Genomic DNA, 19,956 nt, shown 5'->3' with positions numbered 1-19,956 from the left:
TTCTCCTCACTGTCATCTAGTTTGCCATCACCACCTGCCTACCATGTATCTGGGCATCAACCGTGCCCCTTTCACCAGGCTGAGCACTACCTGATTAACCCTGGATGTCATGCCTGGGGGGACCGAGCACCTCAAAGCTCATCCCTGACCTCCAGACTGGCTGCCCTTCAGCCGTGCCAGACTGGGCCAGAAGCAAACAGAAATCACTTCTGTGCTGGATGCAGAGCAGCATTGGGCTTGGCCCGGAAGGATGCCCTGGTGTCACCAGCCCATGGCCTGCTGCTGCTTGCCACGCCAGTTCTGCATGGCTAACAACCCTTGGGCATGGCTGTTGCCTGTCCTGTCTGGCCAGAAAAGAGTGTCAAGCAGGCATCTCCCAGGGTCTTAATTAAACTGTAAGCAAATGACTAATCTATTGTGAAGCAAAAACACCCACTTCCTCACCTTGGCAGATCTCAAGAGGAGACCTTCCCTCCCCTCAACTATGTGTGCAGCAGAACCACATAACTTGGATTATTTCACCCCAAGTGTTCACTCACTCTACAGTGGTCAGTGGGATGAGAGCAGTGCACTGCCAGCAGTGGTATCTTGTATGGGTACCCTGGGCTGGGGACATCAGAATGGACACCTCACATCCAGCACTGACATGGAGCTGGGAAGGGCAAGGGTCTCGATGACAAAATGATTGGGGAATACCACCGCATTGCTAAAGTCTTAACGTATGGCCTTGTTTTCCAAAGGCTTGTACCTAGCCCGAATTTGTGAAGATTTTCACAGGAACAGCAGAAGGCACAGCCCAAAGGCCTCTCACACCTGCCAAATTTCACAACTCTGCTCCAAACCACAAAAAAACAGTGCCCGAAAAGGTCACTGATATTTTTAGTCTTACTTCATAAGGAAACACAGCCCTGCAGGAAACACGGCCTTGCACTCTCTCTGCATTCCCCGCTGCTATGCTTGCATTGTTGTCCAGCCTCAAATTTGTCAGCCGAGTAGATGGCTCAAAGATATCCAACAAGCTTTGCAATGCCCTCCCCCTGCATGGTCAGATATTTCAGTGAGCTGCCATTCCCCAGATCTCTTGAACCTGAAGCATGGTCAGATATTCAGGTGAGCTTGTGTTCAGCAAAGTCTCCTTCAAAATCTCTTGAACCTGTGGATTTTGCTAAGATAGTAGCCAAGCAAGCAGTGTTTAGAAAGAGACACCTGACATTTGAGGAACAGAATTTAATTGCATTCCTCAGCATAAATACGGGATAATTGCTTTCTCTCTTTAATAAGCACACCACGTTTATGTGACATATAATGACCTGAGAGGATACGAAGTGTGGCACACAAGCAGGAGGCTATTAAGCCAGTGATATATTTGTAATATTTGAATGACGGAAGGATGTGTCTGTAAGTGAGTCCTGAATCAGGAGCCATGTGGTACTGGGAAGCAGGGGGAGATGAGCACCCAGTCCCTGGTCCCTGGGGGCAGTTGAGGTGTGGGAAGAGAAGGCAACACCTGCACTCCTACCCCGTACCTCAGAATGGTGATTAAAGGGAGCTTTGAAGCTCTGGTAAGTCCTTAGAATATCAGCAAACAGAAAGCAAGCACTAGGAGAAGGAGTTGGGCGCAGAGCGAGAGTGTGCCAGCTCCTGTGTGTTGCTGGATGGGGCAAAGCCTCTGCCAGAAGCTCTTAAGGTATTAAACTGCTATAAGGATCCTGCTTTGTTAACATCTCCCGGCCCTCAGGTGTATGGCTTTGTGCTCAGTTTGTTTGAGAGTGAGTGCTCGAGTGCTTCTTGCTCACATGTGGTTGCCAGGCAGTACAGCTCCACCATGTCCTCTTTTTGTCACCAATGCACCAGACACCTCAGTGCCACCCACAGGCACCACCAGTGGTGAGACCAGGCTTTCTGCTGAGAAGTCAAGAACAACGTTAGCTGGGATGAGGCAAAGTAAACATTCCCTGAAGTCTGTGTGCAATACGCACAGGAGAAGATGATTTCTGCTCGTGATAAATTCAAAGACGTCGACATTAAGCAGCTTGTAGTTGCTTAATTTCATTTAATATTGACACGTTGATTTCATGCCATTCTGCTTTCTAAGACACTGTCATGCGACACCAAGCATCTATTTCTTCCAGCAAAATTCATCACGTCATCAAAAGCATCCATTTAGTTTGAGAAAGTACATTTATTTATAGCGGTGTGGGTTGCCTCTGTCAGGTCCCTGAGCACGGTGCCAGCTGCTGCACTATTTGACCTGTATCTTGTTGCACTTTATTAGTCTGAATCTCAGCCCTATCCTGCATCAGAGCCCCAAAGCAGACATGCAGACACACGGCTGGCACTGCAGCTTATATGGAGATTACCAGGAAGATTTTCATCCTCAGAGTTTCCTCATTTTATTCTAGTGCTAATCCAAAAGTAAATAACAAATTTTGAAGCATCCTCTGGAATTAAAAATTAATTTTAAAAGTGTATTTTGATTTACTCGAAAGGTTTCAATAAAACAACACATCTGTGATGTTTTAATAAGCTCAGAACACCTTTTTTTTTCCTGTTTGCTTAAGCAAAAAAAAGTGTAATTTTATCAAAATCAATACACGGGGCATTTAGCTTTGCATAAAAGGGCAGTCTCTGACACTGAAATGTTTGGTTACAACACTTCTGTTCAGCTCAGTGAAGGACAAGTGAGAAGACACAGAGCAGCACTTCCCAAGGCATTGGGAGGCTCTTGCAGCACATCCCTGGCCCAAATGTGGCACCCCTCTCTCTTGGTTTGACAACCTCATTGATCAGTAGTGTCCTGTGTCCACAGCTGCTGTGCGTAGTGGGGTTGCCCATAGTGCTTTGGAACCAGATGTCACAGAATCACAGAATCTTAAACATTGGAAGAGACCACGGAGATCACCTCATCCAACCCCCAGCCCACTGACCACATCCCTCAGTGCCACATCCACACGGTTCTTGAACACCTCCAAAGACGGTGACTGTACCACCTCCCTGGGCAGCCTGTGCCACTGCCTCACCACTCCTTCTGAGCTGTTTCTCCTAATACCCAACCTGAACCTTCCCTGGTGCAATTTGAGGCCATTCCCTCCCATCCCATCACTGTTACCTGGGAGAAGAGGCCGACCTGCACCTCACCACAGCTCCTTTCAGGCAGCTGCAGAGAGTGATCAGGTCCCTCCTGAGCCTCTTCTTCTCCAGTCTGAACAATCCCAGCTCCCTCAGCTGCTCCCCATAAGACTTGTGCTCCAGACCCCTCACAGCTTCATTGCCCTTCTCTGGACACACTCCAGGGCTTCAATGTCCTTCTTGCAGTGAGGTACCCAAAACATAACACAATACTTAAGGTGTGGCCTCATCAGTGCAAACATCATGGAAGAAAGGTATGTAATTAGGCTCCTTCTGTGTCTGTGATTCTTATGATAGAAAGAAATGTTCCCTTCATATATTTACTAACATTCTGTGTAGAGGAGGCACAACTCTTTGTAAAATGCTTTGCTCAATGCAAAACCTTCTGATTTCTGTTCTTACTGCATGAAAAAGACCCTTAAGCAAGGAGGGAAAAAGCCCTCCATGTACTGCAGAAGATTTCCAATGACTTTTCCTAAAAGGCACGTGTATTTGGATGAACATTTATCACACAGTTGCTTGTGTGTATGGTCTATCTATGCACCTCGGTGACAGCAGACAAGATTCAGCAGTGTGTCCCCCTGCTGTGGCTGCTGAGGACCCTCTCCTTGCACATCCAGCCCACCCCCACCACCTCACAGAGTCCACAGCAAAATGAAATTCACTGCTTCTCAGAAAGGTAAGAGCTCAGTGCAGCGGAGTAATTAGTAGGGATGATTAAAGGCAAAGATTATGCATTAGCAAAGGAAGATAAGCATTTAATTTCTAGCCTTATTGCATTTCAGACTAGAATATTGGCTCCAAAGGTTGCTGCAGACATATTTGCCTTTCTATATATGTATGAGCATAATATACATATGTACGATCACAATCTCCTGCCTTGCTTTAATAATGCATTTAATTGCTTTCTGGCCCCGCCTCAATCTGCCTACATTCATTTCACAGAGAAGAGATTATTTGCTGTTAGCCTTTAGGAAATAAATTGTCTGCCATCCTTAACGCGGGTAATAAAAGGCACTGCATCAGCCTGCTCGCAGTTCTGTGCATTGCATCTGCTTCCATACAAAGTATAGATGACAGCTGTTTTGCTTGTGCCATCACCAGCAAATTGAGTAAGTGTGCAATGTAAAATATAAGCCTGATGGATTTGCTGAGAGTCATACTCAGCGTCTTCCATCACTGTTGTTGTGACAGTAAATAAATGTTTGCGTATGATATTTGCATTACATATTACAGCTACGTGCTATCTTTTTAAATGCCATACATTATAATGCATAATAAATATACAGGTGCGATACTCTGAGCAACTGACCTGTTTGCATATATACATACTTAGACACAACAGCACCCCTGCATGCAGGAAATACACCCATACATCCAAACTATGTCTATGTGCTGTCTACAGCAACAGGCATTTCCCTCACGTATTACAGAGCTGAACACAAATTGAGCTGGAAAGGGCAGAAGGCACATGAAAGGAAAGGGAGACTGATGTCCAGGTCACGCTTTTCCATCTGAACAGGAGCTCCTGGTGTGACATTTGTCCTCAGGGGAGGAGGCAGGATTGGGAGAACGCTGAATCCTTTCCCCTATTGCTTTCACGTGGGGACTCTTAGGATGTGGAATGAGTACAATGGCCAGAGAAATCCCAGGACATCAGTTGTGAGGCTGCAAAGATGAGAATTTAGAAGTAACCTAGTAGGAGGAAGGAGCTACTAAAGATACCATCATCACCTCCATGGGGTGCACGCTGCACATCTGGGCTTATACTTGCTCTAAGCAGCTATAAGCATCCTTGGTAGAAGAACTGAGGGCATTGCAGCTCCTAGTCTGCATTTATTTCCCTCCCTCCTTTTTTATTTTTTTAATCAGTAGGGAGGGGTAGGAGTTGACAATTCTTTCTCTGATAAATATCAGACACATTCCACATTCCACTTAGCAGTAAATAAAGACAGTGCTGACAAATATCAGTGTGCAAATTTTGCCATAGCCTCCTTTTGTACTTGTTTTGTTCAGCTCCCCATTGAGTGAGCAGCCAGAAGGGGCATGAAACAGCAAGAGCTGAGATGTGGTGTAATGGAACACAACACATGGCAGAGAAAATTGATGAAGAAGAGGAAGAAGAAGGGAGAAAAAAAGGTATTTCTGCATGTCCTTTGAGATTGTTGGCATGAACGCTGTGGATGCCAGAAGTTGTGTAAGATAAGGAAAGCAACATGACAAGTTCAAGAAAGAAGAATCTCTCAAGTGCTGCTATTCACATGGACATCACCAAGCCATCAGGTGAAACTGCCCTGAGAAAGACTCACTGCACACCTGCACTTTTCTCACACCCTACTCAGGATCTGCAACTGGCCTGGGTTATGTGTGTTCCTCCTTTGGGGTCTTTAGATGCCATTTTGTTGTGTAGTTTGATGACTCTTAACAAAAATATTTCATTAAAACCTTCTGGCAGCTCTCTGTTCCTGTAGCTCTGGGCTGAGAAATACAAATGCTGCAATGAACCCTGAGCTCAGCTGAGCTCACACGTCCATAAAAATAGCAACCCTATAGCTGTGTGCTCAGACCTGCTGCCTGGTAGCAGCCAGGAAGCTGGTTTTAATGTCAGAGGTGCAAATTAAACAAGACAGGAACAAACTGTGAACTATAAAGCATGCAAGTGAAACTCCTAAACATCCCATTGTGTAAGGAAAGACCAGACAGGCCCTGTGGGCTGGATTGATTTGGAAATACCTTGGCTAGTGGGGTCCCAGTGGCCAGTGCCTCACTGTTGCCTTCACTCTGCTGGCGGATGGGCTGTGTAAGAAGATTTAGCTTCTCCTTAAAGCCTTTGTCTTTCAAGAAAAGTATTATTTGCCTTGGTTTCTGTTAGAGGAAGGCTCCAGGTGAAGCTCTAGGTGACTCCACCCTGAGCCCAATATGTGGATGCCAGCGTGAGTCTCCCTGTGTTGTCCTTCCCTAGCCCATGACACATCCTGAGTGCTGGCCCCAGAGCTGTGCCTACCCTCAGCCTCTCCACTTCATTTCTTTCTAACAACATCAGGGGTTTCCTCCGTATGTAAATCATTCTGATTACTGCCATTTTATTACAGAACCATCTGCTTGCATGGCACTTTGCGGCCATAAGGGTGGTGCTCCCAGAGCTGTGTGGATGGATGTTTAGGCACTGTGTGGGAGCCAGGTAGCCTGACCCCTCTTCAAGCAGAAGTCCCAGTGGGGGGCTTTCACTTGGTGTAGGACAGGGCCCATTGTACCCAACACCCTATTAGGTGAGCAGACCAACATACTGTAGATGTTTCTGGGCTCCAAATTGGGACATGTTACATACCAAGAGAGAGAACATTCCCATTCAGTGCCTGATAAATTATTTTAGTGGCCACATCTCAAGGATGTATCAGGACAGGGCTGAAGCAAGCAAAGCACTGAGCATGCAGGAAAGGGAGGTGTGAGGGTAGAAAGGAATTAATCTGTTAAAAGACTGAGGCTTTGTATATGCAGCAGAAATAATATTTCAGACCTGCAGTAACACATAGCTGTAAACTGAGCAGTGTTTGGGCTTCTAAATTATCTAGTTGTCATGTTTCTGCTATATTTGCTTTGTGTTGAAGGAACGCGGTCTGAGAGCCCAGCCAAATCTTCAGGCTTATGAAACAAAAGGGTGTTGTTGCTTTTTTCTTTATTTCAACTAAACACCACATCTGCTGCTTAGTTTAAATATTCTTGCTGGGCCTGGCAATAGAATCTGATCCATGAGAAGGACAAAGTGATAAAGTGACAAAGTGACAAAGGCAGCTGCGTGGCACAGCTGGCAGAAAGAAGCAGCCATCCCAGTGCAGCCCTGCCACCAGCCACCTGTGCCCTTGTCAGGAACAGGGAGAAGGACATGAGGTGGTTGAACACAGTCACGGCTTTAGCTCAGCCTTGCTCTTTGATAGTGTTTTGTGTATCTCAAAATGCAGCCTCCTTGTAGAAGAAGTTCGGCTTAGTGATGGGTTGCAGAGCCCTGGCCAGGCCTGGTGTTTGTCAGCGAGGGGAGGAAGGCCAAGTTTCCCATCTGCATGTTTAACAGAGATTATTTATGGTGTTTTGAAGAGATTCTAAAGATACTTCTAAAAAAATGTTTTCTCCCTTGCCTGAAGTCTTTGAAAACTTTGCAGTTAGTCCCATTCTTAAGGAATGGGGCCTGGCTGACAGCAGGACAGGAGCTGAGGAAAGGATGAGATCCCTGCTGTTGGAGTCGGGTGGCCTACAGCTGTTTGCCATGCCCTGGCTCAGGCCTGAGGCCTGCAGTGGGGGGATGGCCGCAATTCATCCTAATTAATGCTGTGTTCACGGGTGGAACAGTGAAGGCAAGAGATGCTGAGGGAGGAAGGCTCAGCGGGAGCAGGTGGTGGGAGTGTTGCCTGCGGGGCTGCCAGCTCCTCAGCTCGTGAGCAGATGGCACAGGGAGGGCAGAGTGAGCAAGGTTTGGCTGTATCTTCACATCCACTGTTGGGGGGACGTACAAAAAGCACTGCAGAACTGAACCAAGGTGAATGCCACATGCTGTGATTTTCCCTTGGGTGCATTTCCTTGAGTTGTCACATCGGGTACAGTGCAGGATCCAGCTATGCATATACCACCAGGCGAGATGAGCCCTACGCTCCTCGTAAGTTTGCCTGCCAACAAGCAGTGGGATGCACGTTACACAACACTGCAGTTTTTAGAGCAGGAGACTGGTGCTCAAACCCACCCATCACTGGGCCCTGCACACCTCCCCTGTCATCTATGGGCTAATATTTTCCACTTAGTGTACCCATAATAAACACAGCGTGCAGGCCTAGTTGGACAGACAGATACTCCACAGCAGGGTGTCCTGCGGCAAATATTTGGGGAGGTGTGTTTCACTTTTAAATGCCTGGTGTGAGCCCGGCCTGGGCTGGCTGCCTCCTCAGGGCCACATCCCATGTGCCTCAAGTAGATACAGCAGAGCTGCAGGCACAAAACTGATAAAAGCTCAGTTGGAATTATGGCAGAGTCATAATTCTTATCAATTTGTATGTCCCTTTGAAATATATGCTGGGGAAGCAAAATCCACAGTGGGGGAGGAACATTTGTGGAAACAAAGCTAATTGCCTGGTGAGGTGGTGGCTTAAGGGAAGGGAAAGGGAAAGGGAAAGGAAAAGGATGAAATTCTGCCTCTGCCAGCATCAGGTCCCAGAACATCCAGCTGGAACAGCCACAAATCCTGAGGAAAATGGTGTCACAAGACATCCTTGTACCAAACTATATCACACTCATAGATGTGATTCTGAGAATTTTACTGAATGGCAAGGGAGCAGCTTCTCCATGTTTCCTGTAGGGCTTGGTCAGCCTGCCACAAAAGCAGGATATGGTACAGCAAGATGGGATTTACTTACTGAAAATTTAATTTCAAAGGGTTAATATGTGCTTATTAGCACATGAGCCTGATGGGCAAGTTTGTTTAATACAGTGGTCTACAGTGCTCTGGGAAGTGCTAAGGATAGGTCTCACTGCACTTTAAACATGCTTAAAGGTACTATGATATGTGTGCTATGATGTTTTGCTGAGTCAAACCTGAGGAAAGGACTTTGTAATGCTGTGGTCAGCATCTTATGTGTACATGGGGAGAGCTGTCAAAACTTAGGAAGATAAATTGCTTATAGGTTCAGAAAGCATGCCTTCCATTTATATTTTCACATATATAACAGTGTCATAGCAGCAATAGTTAAGTGATAAAGCTGTGGTTCAAATCAGCTCAGCAAGAATGAATAAATCTTCCTAATTGACAAGCTGTAATAATAATAAATATGTGAAGAGTTTATTTCTCCCTCTATCCGGTTGAAAAATGATTACATGGGAATCCTTACTAGCAGCTGGGCCTCTTCTAAATGACTACCAAGCCAATCCGCTCTGCAACCTCTGCCAGCTCCAGCATCTCAGTAATTAAAAAGGTTGTTGCTAATACTAGAGAGGACAGATGCTTCCCCTAGGAAGCCCCGTCTTCCATTCCTCTGGTATCAAAGCTATGCTGTGGCCTGATTTGCTTTGATTGCTACTACAACCACCTGATATGTTATCAGTGTGCAATAAACACCATGGTTGAGGTGAGATATAAGATATGCAGTAAGCATGCACCCTCTGTTTCATTTTTGTGCTTACAAGATGCTTACTGTACCACAGCATCCCAAAAGGCAGCATGTTTGCTGCTGTTCCAAATTTGTGTTTTACCCTGAGAAATCAGGTCATAGCTATTTCCTACATTAAAAATACCTACAGGAATGTGGCAGGTCATTAAAGGGTGTAGGCAACAAAACTGCAAGCGCTTTGCTACCTTTAAAGGGATTCTTCCCATTCTAAGCATACGATTTATGACCACATATTATTCTGGATTAGCACAGAAGATAAACAGAGTTGCTGGCTCTGGTCTCAGCAACGCTCAGTCCTCATGAAGCTGATACACAGCAGCACATTAGTGCCATTGACATCGCTCTCTGCTAGGCTGAGCTATTTGTGACTCTGATCTTTCCATCCATGCACAGTGCCTGAAGGATAACAGTGGCCTATCTGCTCTTCTTCTTGGGGAAATGTGAGTACCTTCAAATTTAAAGTGTCAGAAGTCAACCACAGGGTGACTGGCTCATTGAGCTAGAGCAGCTCAGGCACATAAGAGGCCGGTGTGGCTCACATTGCCTACAGCCACCTTCAACCCCTGGAGCCAGATGTGCACTGATAGGTGGACAGGGGAAAGGCAAGGAGCAAATGAAGCAAAGCAGTCACTGGCTCAACTTCACACCCCTACAACGTGCTTAATTTGTGCTGCCTCTCTCAGCTTTTAGCTGAAACTTTAAACGTGCTTATGTCCTTCCTAAAGCAATGAGGGACTGGGTGAGGCAGGAATATCCTCATTTCCCTTTCCTTGTCCAAATATCCTTTGCCCCGAGGGGCTGCACAATGCCTGTCTGCAAGGACAGCTGGATACCATCCACATACAGCGCTGTGGGGAGCATTTCCAAAAGCAGCTGAGTGACATAGGTGCTATTATCATCTTGCAAGACTCATGCTTCCTTGAAATCCTCCACTGCACATGACCAAAGGCCTTTAAATATTTTTCAAGCCACTCCAGAGGCACATCAATATTTGGGTAGAGTCAGCTGTGTTTTAGACAAATAAAACTGCTTACGGGGACTCTCAGAAATGCAAGAGATCAGTGCAGGGTGATGTCTCCTCTGAAGGCTGTTTGTTTGATGTTCTGACACCTCTTGCCTCCTCCCTGTGAACCCTCATAGTTAAAGCAATACTGTGAGCTGTGGATGCATGGCAGGGCATTTGAATGTTCCCCATCAGCTTCTTTCTGAAACTGCTATACCAGGGCCTCCCCATATACAAGTTAAGGACAAATTAACCTCTACCTTCAATGTCAGCACAAGTTTAAAGAGAGTCACCTCCTCCTACTATTACGTTGTCTGGTACTATGATTTTTTTCTTCCTGTGCAGACAGCGGTATTAAGCCCACTAGAGAAGGAATGAATATCAATGAAAAAGGACACAAATGGAATATAGAGCACTTCTTCCTAAAGTTCTAATGGAAGTGCCTACAGGGAGATGGCACACAGTGGCACCGGAGCAGATCACATACATACACACATCATTGTGGGGAATCATCCACTTTCACTGAAAAATACCTCCTACGTAGGCAAATTCCTAAACATCCATTCAAATTAATGTCATATATATTCTCTAGCAATTATATGTAGTAACCGACTCCTTCCTCTTAGAAATGAAGGTGTAGCCAGAGCCTAGGGAGGAGAAAAGAGAGACCTGCGTCTATTGGAGGACAGAGAAAGAAAGGCCATGTCTGTCCTGTAATCCATCAGATTGCCTCTCCCAAACTTTCTACTTTTACTCCATGTGGCTTTCCTCCCTGGGCTTCCCCAAATCAGAGCACAACAGAGCATTGACTCCAGAGGCTTTCACTTCCTGAAATGCCACTGGCAAAACGCACAATGCTCATGTTTATAGGCAAACAGCTGCTGGAGCCATGAGGCCCGGGGCTGTTCCTGGGTCTCCTCCTGCATCTCTACCTCTTGCTTCTCCCTGAGCATCTTCCTCAGTGCCCAAGCTGATGCAATCCCTATTAGTTCTGCACAACCAATCATGGAACAGCTACAGGCTGCCAAGTTTTTGCAGAAAATCCATTCTTACAGCTAAGGGATTGCCAGCTGATGGGTACTTGGTGTGTAACTGCCTTCTTCTCCAGCTATCGTGGCAGCCCTGTTTTGGGGTATACAGCAGTGATATCGTTGCTTCTGTCATGACTGAAGACCTTGTCTTCCCTTCATCTTCACGCTATACTCTGTAATCACCTGCGATCCAAGCATATATGCATTATTAATTTATTTTTTTTCTGGCTACAATAAAAAACTCAATGCTGCCCCCTGCCAGAAATGCAGTAGAACTGGTCTTAAACTGCTTTTCCTTAATCCACAAGTGCTGCACCTTTTTTCTGTGGGCGCTGCTCTTACCCACCACCAACCCCTACCACATTTGAGTTACCAGTAAGGCCAAAAAAGTGATCTCCTCTCTTTCCATAGCACATTCTATGTGTTCAGCTTGTGGCAGTGATGGAGAGCGCATGCCAGCCACCCGGCTATTTACAGTGACTGCAAGCTAAAGGAAGGTCTAATGAAAAGAAGATATATTGCTACCCAGGTATAAAAAGAGAAATAGTGCTGTTACTGCCTGTGTTTATTGCAGTTTAAGTGGGAGAATATGTGGCACTCCTTTAAACTCTCATTAAGCTGCCATGCAGGATGACTTGCTATCTCACCAAGCCCAATCCTGTGTGCCTGGGCCATGGCTATGGTGCTGCCCAGACTTCTGCACAAGGGTGGGTTCAGCACAACAGCAGAACCTATTCCCCATAAAGAAAGAAAACACAGCTCTCAGTAATATGGCTGCTAAATCATAGAATCATTAATACTGGAAAAGACCTTTAAGATCACCTAGTCCTACTGCCAGCCCTGCCCCACCATGCCCACTGACCATGTCCCTCAGTGCCACATCCACGCAGGTCTTGAACACCTCCAGGGACGGTGACTGCACCACCTCCCTGGGCAGCCTGTGGCACCCCACAGCTCCCCTTGTGTACATCTGAGACCTTTGCTCCGTCACTTTGTCCCACAGACATATGAGATTTCTCTGCATCCCAGTGATGGCCAGAGAGGGCCAGAGAGGGCAAAAAGGGGCTGGAGAGGGGCATGAATACATGGCCCACACCTGGCCTCCATTATTCCACCTCCCTAAAAAGCCCCTGCCAAGGTCAACCCCTCAACCCAGCCATCCTTGGGAAGGTGCAGAGGTCTTGGAAAGATATTCCCCAGTGCTGACTAAAGGTTTAACTTGGTTTCGTGGTGAGTCACGGAAACTACAGAAAGGCAACTCACCGGGGAAATCAAAAGGAGTAATTAAGAGAACAGTAATTAAAGATGTATCCTAAGAGATCCTGTACGTGACATCCGTGCCAGACAGCGGAGCTTGCTAGGCGTGAGCGCATACCTTGCCCACTCTGGACTGCAGGAGCTGGGGAGAGATGCAGCCACAAAGTTGCCATGGCTACAGATGCACAAACCTGGGAGCTGGGATCAGCCCTGCCCCGTGCTGCCCAGAGCTCAGCTCCCAGCTGCAGCTGTGTGACTGACCCTGAGCTGCACAATGTAAAAAGAAAGAATGCCTCAAAGTCTTAACAGCTCCAAGGATAAGAAAGTAGACAGATTTGAGAAGGTGTTTTAATACATGCACACTGTACAGCGTGTGGGGAGGAATATGCCTCATGTTATTGAACTGTAAATGGAGGCACTCATTTTGCGGTCCTCATTCTGCATCTAAAACTTCTGCTTAGCTTTATTTGTACCACCTTCTGTCTTACACGTACCTGCATTCAGCCAGCAGAGATGTGCTAGAAGTAAAACTGTGTGTCTACATACCAGAAGGGAGTTCTAACACAGGATGGAGTTCTAACACATGGAGTTCTATCACAACAAACCCCTCCATACTAATCACTGCATTCTAGCAGAGCATATTAACAGTACATTAGATTCCATCAAAAGCCGATTTTCTTTGTGTACAAGGTGCCAGACACAAAAATATGTGGTCTGATCAGAGCAGAAATGATGGCTGCACAATAACCACTTGAATATACTTTCCACGCTATTTTCCGACATAAATCCTAGTGATAAAAGCATAAGAAACTGCCAAGGGTTTTAACATCATGGTGCTTATTGCACACAGTAAGAAAACCGGATTTCGCTGTCTGAATGCTTTCCCAAGGGCAGGCTGAGACACAGACCAGTTTTAGGATGGCTGTAGTAAAACCCAACCTCACTTTTCAGGTCTGTGGGCAGATCTGTTTGTTGGGTCTATAAGAACAAGCAGTGGGTAGGACCAGAGCTGAGTCCTGTCTCTGTCCCTGAGGCTCCCACCACCATCCTTGTCCCAGCCACCAAAGGCATAATGGAGCCATGCTGCTCTTGTGGCAGTGGGGTCTCCTTCCCCCTCCTCCCACATATACGCATGTGGGACATAACTTGATGTGCCCCTTGCAGAGCTGTGGCTTCTGGACAGGTAGTAAGCTCCGCTGATGTATATGGGTGCAGTGTGTTGTGGGCAGGCTGCATGGAGGTGCAGCAAGGGAGCTGGAGCTGGTCCTGGGGGGAAGAGGGAACCAAACAGCACCTCGTTGTGCTCAAAAGCAGGAGCATTCTTTTCCTTTCCAAAACACAGGTTTTTAATTCCTATATGTGGTATGAAAGATAAAACAGTTTTCCTTGGCAGAACCAGAAATGCCTGCTATGCAGGTGATAATGGATCGTAACAGAGAACAAGCCTAGCATCCACGACTGCTCTGAGTGTCAGCAAACCTGTTACAATGAGGGGTTTGTAGGCAGTGAATGTTCTGGCAGCATCTGTCTGGAAAGCATTTCAACTGCTGGGCTGGCCCCAGCACTTTAGCATCACATGAGCCCAAATTAACGAAGCATTGTCCTCCCTTAAGTGATCACACTTTAGCCATGGCACACTGATAGATTGCTCCATAAGCAAGCCCTGCTCAGCCATGCACGGGATGCCCTTGTCACAAAGGGGACAACTCACACTGCTCTGTGGCAACTGAAATGGGTGCTAAAAGCTTAACTCACCCACTGGGCTTTTCACTCTGAAAAACGAGGTTTCATAACCAGCCATTTCCCAAAGCCTGACTGTTTCTGAGCAGCTCCTTTTCTCCGACTACCCAGGCATTTAATTGCACGGCGCATCGAGCTCAGTGCCTGCACTCCTTGCATGTGTTTTGGTGCTTCCATCAGCCCCATTGCCTTTCCTAATTGAGACATAGCTTTCCCTTGAATTGTCGGAGTATCAGCAGGGGGCATCACTGCCTGTGGCTGCCTGCTCTCATGGAGCTGTCTGGGATTATGTTCCTCCAAGAAAACCTGTGCCCATGAACCTGTCGAGTAGCTACTGGAGCATGAAGCCCACACCTCTGGGTAAACCTAATAGGAATTAACGGCCTAAGTGTGACAGCCACAGCTGAGAGAATGGTACCATAACCATCTTGTTAGATAAACTCGCTATTTGAAGGTGTGATCTGTGGCATAAACACATCCATAAAGCTTCCTTCAGCAGAGTTAGGATGTTTACAGCTCAGATGAGTTTTGTGTGCAGCTTCTTGTCTACGCAAAATATCATGTTTCATAACAGAGGACTGAAGAAGAGCAATATAGTCTTCTGCAAGTTAGATTAGAAGACAGTAACATGTCTCAAGGTTTACACCCAAGAAAGCGATTGCAGTTTTCCATTAAAAACGCTCAGATTTTGAAAAGAGATGAAACCCATTCACCTTTCTGGTTGTAAAGGGGGGTGAATTTAAACTCAAAGCTGGAATTTGTCTTTGACCCAAAATGAGATTTTAATGCCTTGGCTTTGCTTACTAAAGACTTCTATTAAAGCCATGGGACAAAAATGCTAATCCAATACTTTCCATCTTCTTGGAGCCTCTGTTCGGAATATCTCATTCCCCAGTTATACCCTGGGGTTGTTCTGGGCAGAAGGACGCTCCGTAAGGCAGACTGAACAGATGGTCCCATGTGTCTGTAAGCAGCTGTGTATTTAGCCAGGAGCCACTACGGAAGGGCTGGAATTGTTTCTGTTGTGTTGCCTTCTCTATGGAGCAGCTCAATCATTCACTCCACGAAGGAGAACAGGAGAAAAGCCCCTGCTGTGATGTCAGATCTGCATCCCATGGGGAAAAAGGGACTGTGCCATCCCTCAGACTGGAATGCAGCCAGGAGCACCAACCTCATCGAGGGAGCAGCATCAGGTAAAACCTCTCAGGCCTCCTTACCTGGTGCTTTATTCAAGAGAGGAGCCAGCACCATCTGACTTGGGATGAGATACAAGAAAGCCCAGTACTGATGCTATGAAGACTAGTTTTGTCAGGCTGTGAGCTTCTGAACACTTAAAATGCTATGTTGCTGGTGAATGCAACTCTTGGCTGTGCTAGCTCTCCATATGGCAGTGACCTATTTCAGGCTGATAATGAATAATGCCAACGATCAACCAACAATTGTAAAGAATTTGCATGTGTAAATCAAGCTCAAAGGAAAGAATCCACTTCCCATTTATCAGTTTGCATGTTGACTGCATAGTATATGTCCCACACCAAGAATTACTCATTCCTGGCAGCATTCATAGACACAGAGCACAGCAATTGAAATTTCACTTTCTAAACAAGTCCAGCACTTCACCTTGCACAGTCATAGAACTGTAGAATCATAGAATATCCCCAGTTGGAAGGGACCCGTAAGGATCATCAAGTCCAATGATCCACATGCTTACTGCCAACCTCACCTGTGCGGAACTGGTTCAGGTAAAACCTATGAGATGTCACACCAGCTGTCAGGTCTGACTTTAATGAGAGCATCCCTTTACAAGATGCATAATTTTTGCATGTGGAAAAAGGATTAAAGCTGTTTCACCGCCGGGTGCAACTACCTAAGCTCATCGCTGTGCCAATGTGCAGATGTTCCTTTGATGCAACCTTTTTCTACTCCACGCAGCAGGTTAGTTAGGTTCTCTGTGAAGAAAATGGAGAGAGACCCAGTGGGGACCTGAAGTGCTGTGTGTTTGTTGTCATCCACCTCACTCATCGGAATATCGCATGAGCTGATGTGTCTGTGAATTGTTTTTATCTGATGCAGTTGCTGGCTGTAAAAAAAAATCAAAGAATCAAGGAGAGAGGGCAGGTTTGAAATCCACAACTGAAATCCAAATGCCACAACAGGATGAGCTTAATTTTCTAGATCATTTCAGGCGTGAAGCAGAAGGTGACCCCACGGAAATCATTTTAATAACAGAAATGAGATGGGATGTGGCATCTGTAAGTGAGGGAGAAGGGAGAAGGCAGCCCTCCTTCCCCGGGGGCTCCGTCTGCTTCGTCTGGAGATGATTTTTCCATCAGTGCAAAGCGTGGAGTGGGAGGGCTGGGCTTTGTCAGGAGAATGCTGCTGTCTGAATGCCCTGCCTTCCCATGACATTAACATGAGGAGGTGAAAACTGTGGCTCAAAAACATGGATAAAAATGCCCCCAAATGGGCATGCTCCTGGGTCAGCATCAGCTGGGCAGGCAGGACAGCCAGCTCCATCCCTTCCTCACAGCCTGGTCCTCGGTGAGGGGATGAAGGGCAGAGAGAGAATTTGCCTCACGGTCATTAAAGGAAGGTAACACAATCTAAGCTATGGATTGTAGGCTGGGAAAAGGTTCACGTCGTATAAAAAGTATTGTCAGAGCTCAGCCATCAGGCGAAGCAGGAATGGTAATGTATGTACAGATCTCAAGCCCTTGCTATGGAGGTATGAGATATAAAACTGCTTCTCTAACTCCTAAAATAACTTCCTAAAAAGAGGACACATGATCTCAAAATGTTAGGGAATGAAGGGCACCACAGCTAATTAGCTCTGCAGAAGGCATTCAGGAGACCCGCAACAGAAACATCCTTAAAGGACAAAAAGGAAATTCTCTCATGTGAGTTGGCTTAGCACCAATGTCAACAGTCACTGACTTCAGACAGGTGACATGAAGGAGATGGTTGAATAAAGTCGCCAATGGACTGCTCAGCTCAGTGGATTTCAGATGTCAGCAGCTAAAACTCCAGCACGCGAGCTAGTTTCAAACCTGGTGACAAGGCCACCTGTTCAAATTAGGCATCCTGAAACACAGTCTGGCCTCAAGCAATAAATATTTCCCTGAGAGGTACAGATGGAAACTTAGGAGCCACAACACAAGCACACAAGAAAAGTAAGGCAAATATTCTACTCACCACAAGTTGGCAGAAAGAACTGTTAGAAATCCTATCCCTGAAGAGCTCAAGGATAAAGGAAAGAAAGACTCAGGAACAAGAGATGAAACGTTTGAAAGTAGAGGGCATCGCATCACTATTTGCCATCAGCAGCCTGAAGTTAACTGCTTTTTGATTGTGTTACAAACACATACAGAAATAAAGGAAATTACTCCTTAGTGAAGACTCTGTTTTGTTATTTTATCAAAGAACAAATGATATTTCAATTTGCCACTTGCTAAAGTTGTTAGTTTCAACAGCAACTAACTGTTGCTGTGGGTACTTCCATGGCACTGAAGCCCAGCTGACACATCACCTCAGCACTTTTTCTCCCTCTTTTGCCCTGCCAGCAGCCAGCATTGCTCCCACCACCCCCAAACCTGCCTCCAGGCCAGGCAATGCTTGGTGCAGACAAATCTAGCCCCCCTCGCTCTGACACCATGTTTACACAGGACTCAAGCCCACCTCCTCCCATTTCCTACCACAGTTCTCCACCTCAGCAGTTAGCCATATCCCGGTGTTGTTATTTACAGCAGGCAGATTACAGAGCACCAGAAATAGCAAAGCATCATCCATTCAGTCGCTGAGCAATGTGAGGTACTAAGAATGATGAATCCTTCCTACCCAGACAAGAAATGATTGATTTGAATAATTGCCTGAGAATATTCACATGACACTCAAACACAGTCGCTGTCATGATTACCAATGTCTCTGTTCCTCACAGTGAGTCTATAATTGGCATAAGTGTCTCAGATAATTTATACAGCAACACGATTTTCACACTTTCCCAGTTCTGGATAGTTGCTAATATTTCATGTGACAGTCACTTTATCATACAAAGGGAGCTTTCACAAGCTTTTGGCACATCTATTGATGCCGACTGTCACTGAATTTCTCCATTTCCCTGTCTTTTTTATTCATTGTCACTAGTAACTACCTATTCCTTCTTTGTGTCCCAGAGATTAGACGTGGTATTAGGTCAGTAAAAGTCTTTTCCTTTATTTAAGAGAAAGACCTATTTGTCAGTTCACACACAAATCTAGTTAAGATTCTGTTAACAGGGAAAATTCTTTGTTTCTCAAGCCCATCTAAATGACAAGGTAAACAAAGGAAGTATTTGCTTATTTAACAGTTCTCTATCCTCCTAAGAAGACTACTTCAAAACTCATCGGGTGCTGTTGCCACTCCATGGTGAGTGGGAAAAGATCTGCTCTCCCTTCAGCTCTGCTGTCTCTCCAGCACACATGCCACATGTTGTTCCCTTCTCTCATCACTGAGATCTGATTGCTGGGGCAGAAAACAAGACTGTTCTCTCTGGTTTATTCTCCCTAGATTGATCTCTCTAACTAAATTACTGGATAGCCCAAACTGACATTCTTAGAAGTTTTTTCCAGTCTCTCCATAGACACCGTATTTGCTTTAACAGCATATGTACCCTTTTTACTTCGTTTTACCTGCCATACAAGAGGCAAAGCCTTAAAATTCCTTGGCAACCCCAGCCATTTCCTAGTCCTTTGCCGGCGGAGCAAATCATGGGGATCCCAGTTGCCCCTCTGGGGCACCTAGTACCTTCCCCAGCACACACACCACTCACTTCAGGGCAGTGCTGCTCAGCAGCCATGGCAGATTCTTGATTTTCATGTGAAAAACTGCTACTGGGGCTAAGTACTCATCATGATACAACTATTACTGGCTGTCAGGTTCATCAGAGAGTGGGGCGGCTGCTTGGATTTGTCAAATAAGAGACATTTTAATGAATTTGGCTCTTTGGAGGGAACAAAGTGTCTATCCTGTCCATACACATTCATATACCTGCAGTAGAACGGCATTAATATGCATCAGTCCTTTAGCAAATTACACAAATCTGCAAGAGATGTTTGAGGCGTGTAGTGCTTTCAAAATCCTTAGTTCTGCTCTCTCTCCTGTCTGCATTTTGAATATGCCGAGCAAATGTGCCGAGCCTTTAGTCCCAAATGGTTTCACTGACGTTTCTGGCTGAAGCAGTGCTCTTTGGCAGGATGATCAGGCAGCAGCACGGTCCACGGATGTTGCTTATTACCTTTTGCAATACTTGAATCACTGATGCTAATCCAAAATTGTTTGAGTTTTACATACAGACTGGCTGCCCCATAGGCTCTGTTGAGCTGTGATTACACGGCACACAAGCTGCCACATACTTTGGTTTCTGTGCCGTGTCCACCCAGCTAATCATTTACAAAGCTCATATTTAAAAAATCCAGGTGGCAAGTTGCTGGCAACAACGTGTATGAATGACTTCTCTTTCCTGGCATATAAATATTAACAGCTCAAGTGCCCACCGAATGCATATTTGTGCAGCACACATGGAAATGGTAAAAACTAACAGAGAGCAGAGGCAGGAGAGAAGGAAAACAGACCAAAAAGCTGAGGCAACACTGCACAGAAACACACACCAGGG

The sequence above is a fragment of the Coturnix japonica genome, chromosome 2 (genome assembly GCF_054131305.1).
Source record: "Coturnix japonica strain WE chromosome 2, WE-NBRP24, whole genome shotgun sequence".
Classification (NCBI taxonomy): Eukaryota; Metazoa; Chordata; class Aves; order Galliformes; family Phasianidae; genus Coturnix; species Coturnix japonica.
The sequence above is the reverse complement of the archived record's forward strand: the minus strand, read 5'-3'. Positions refer to the sequence as shown.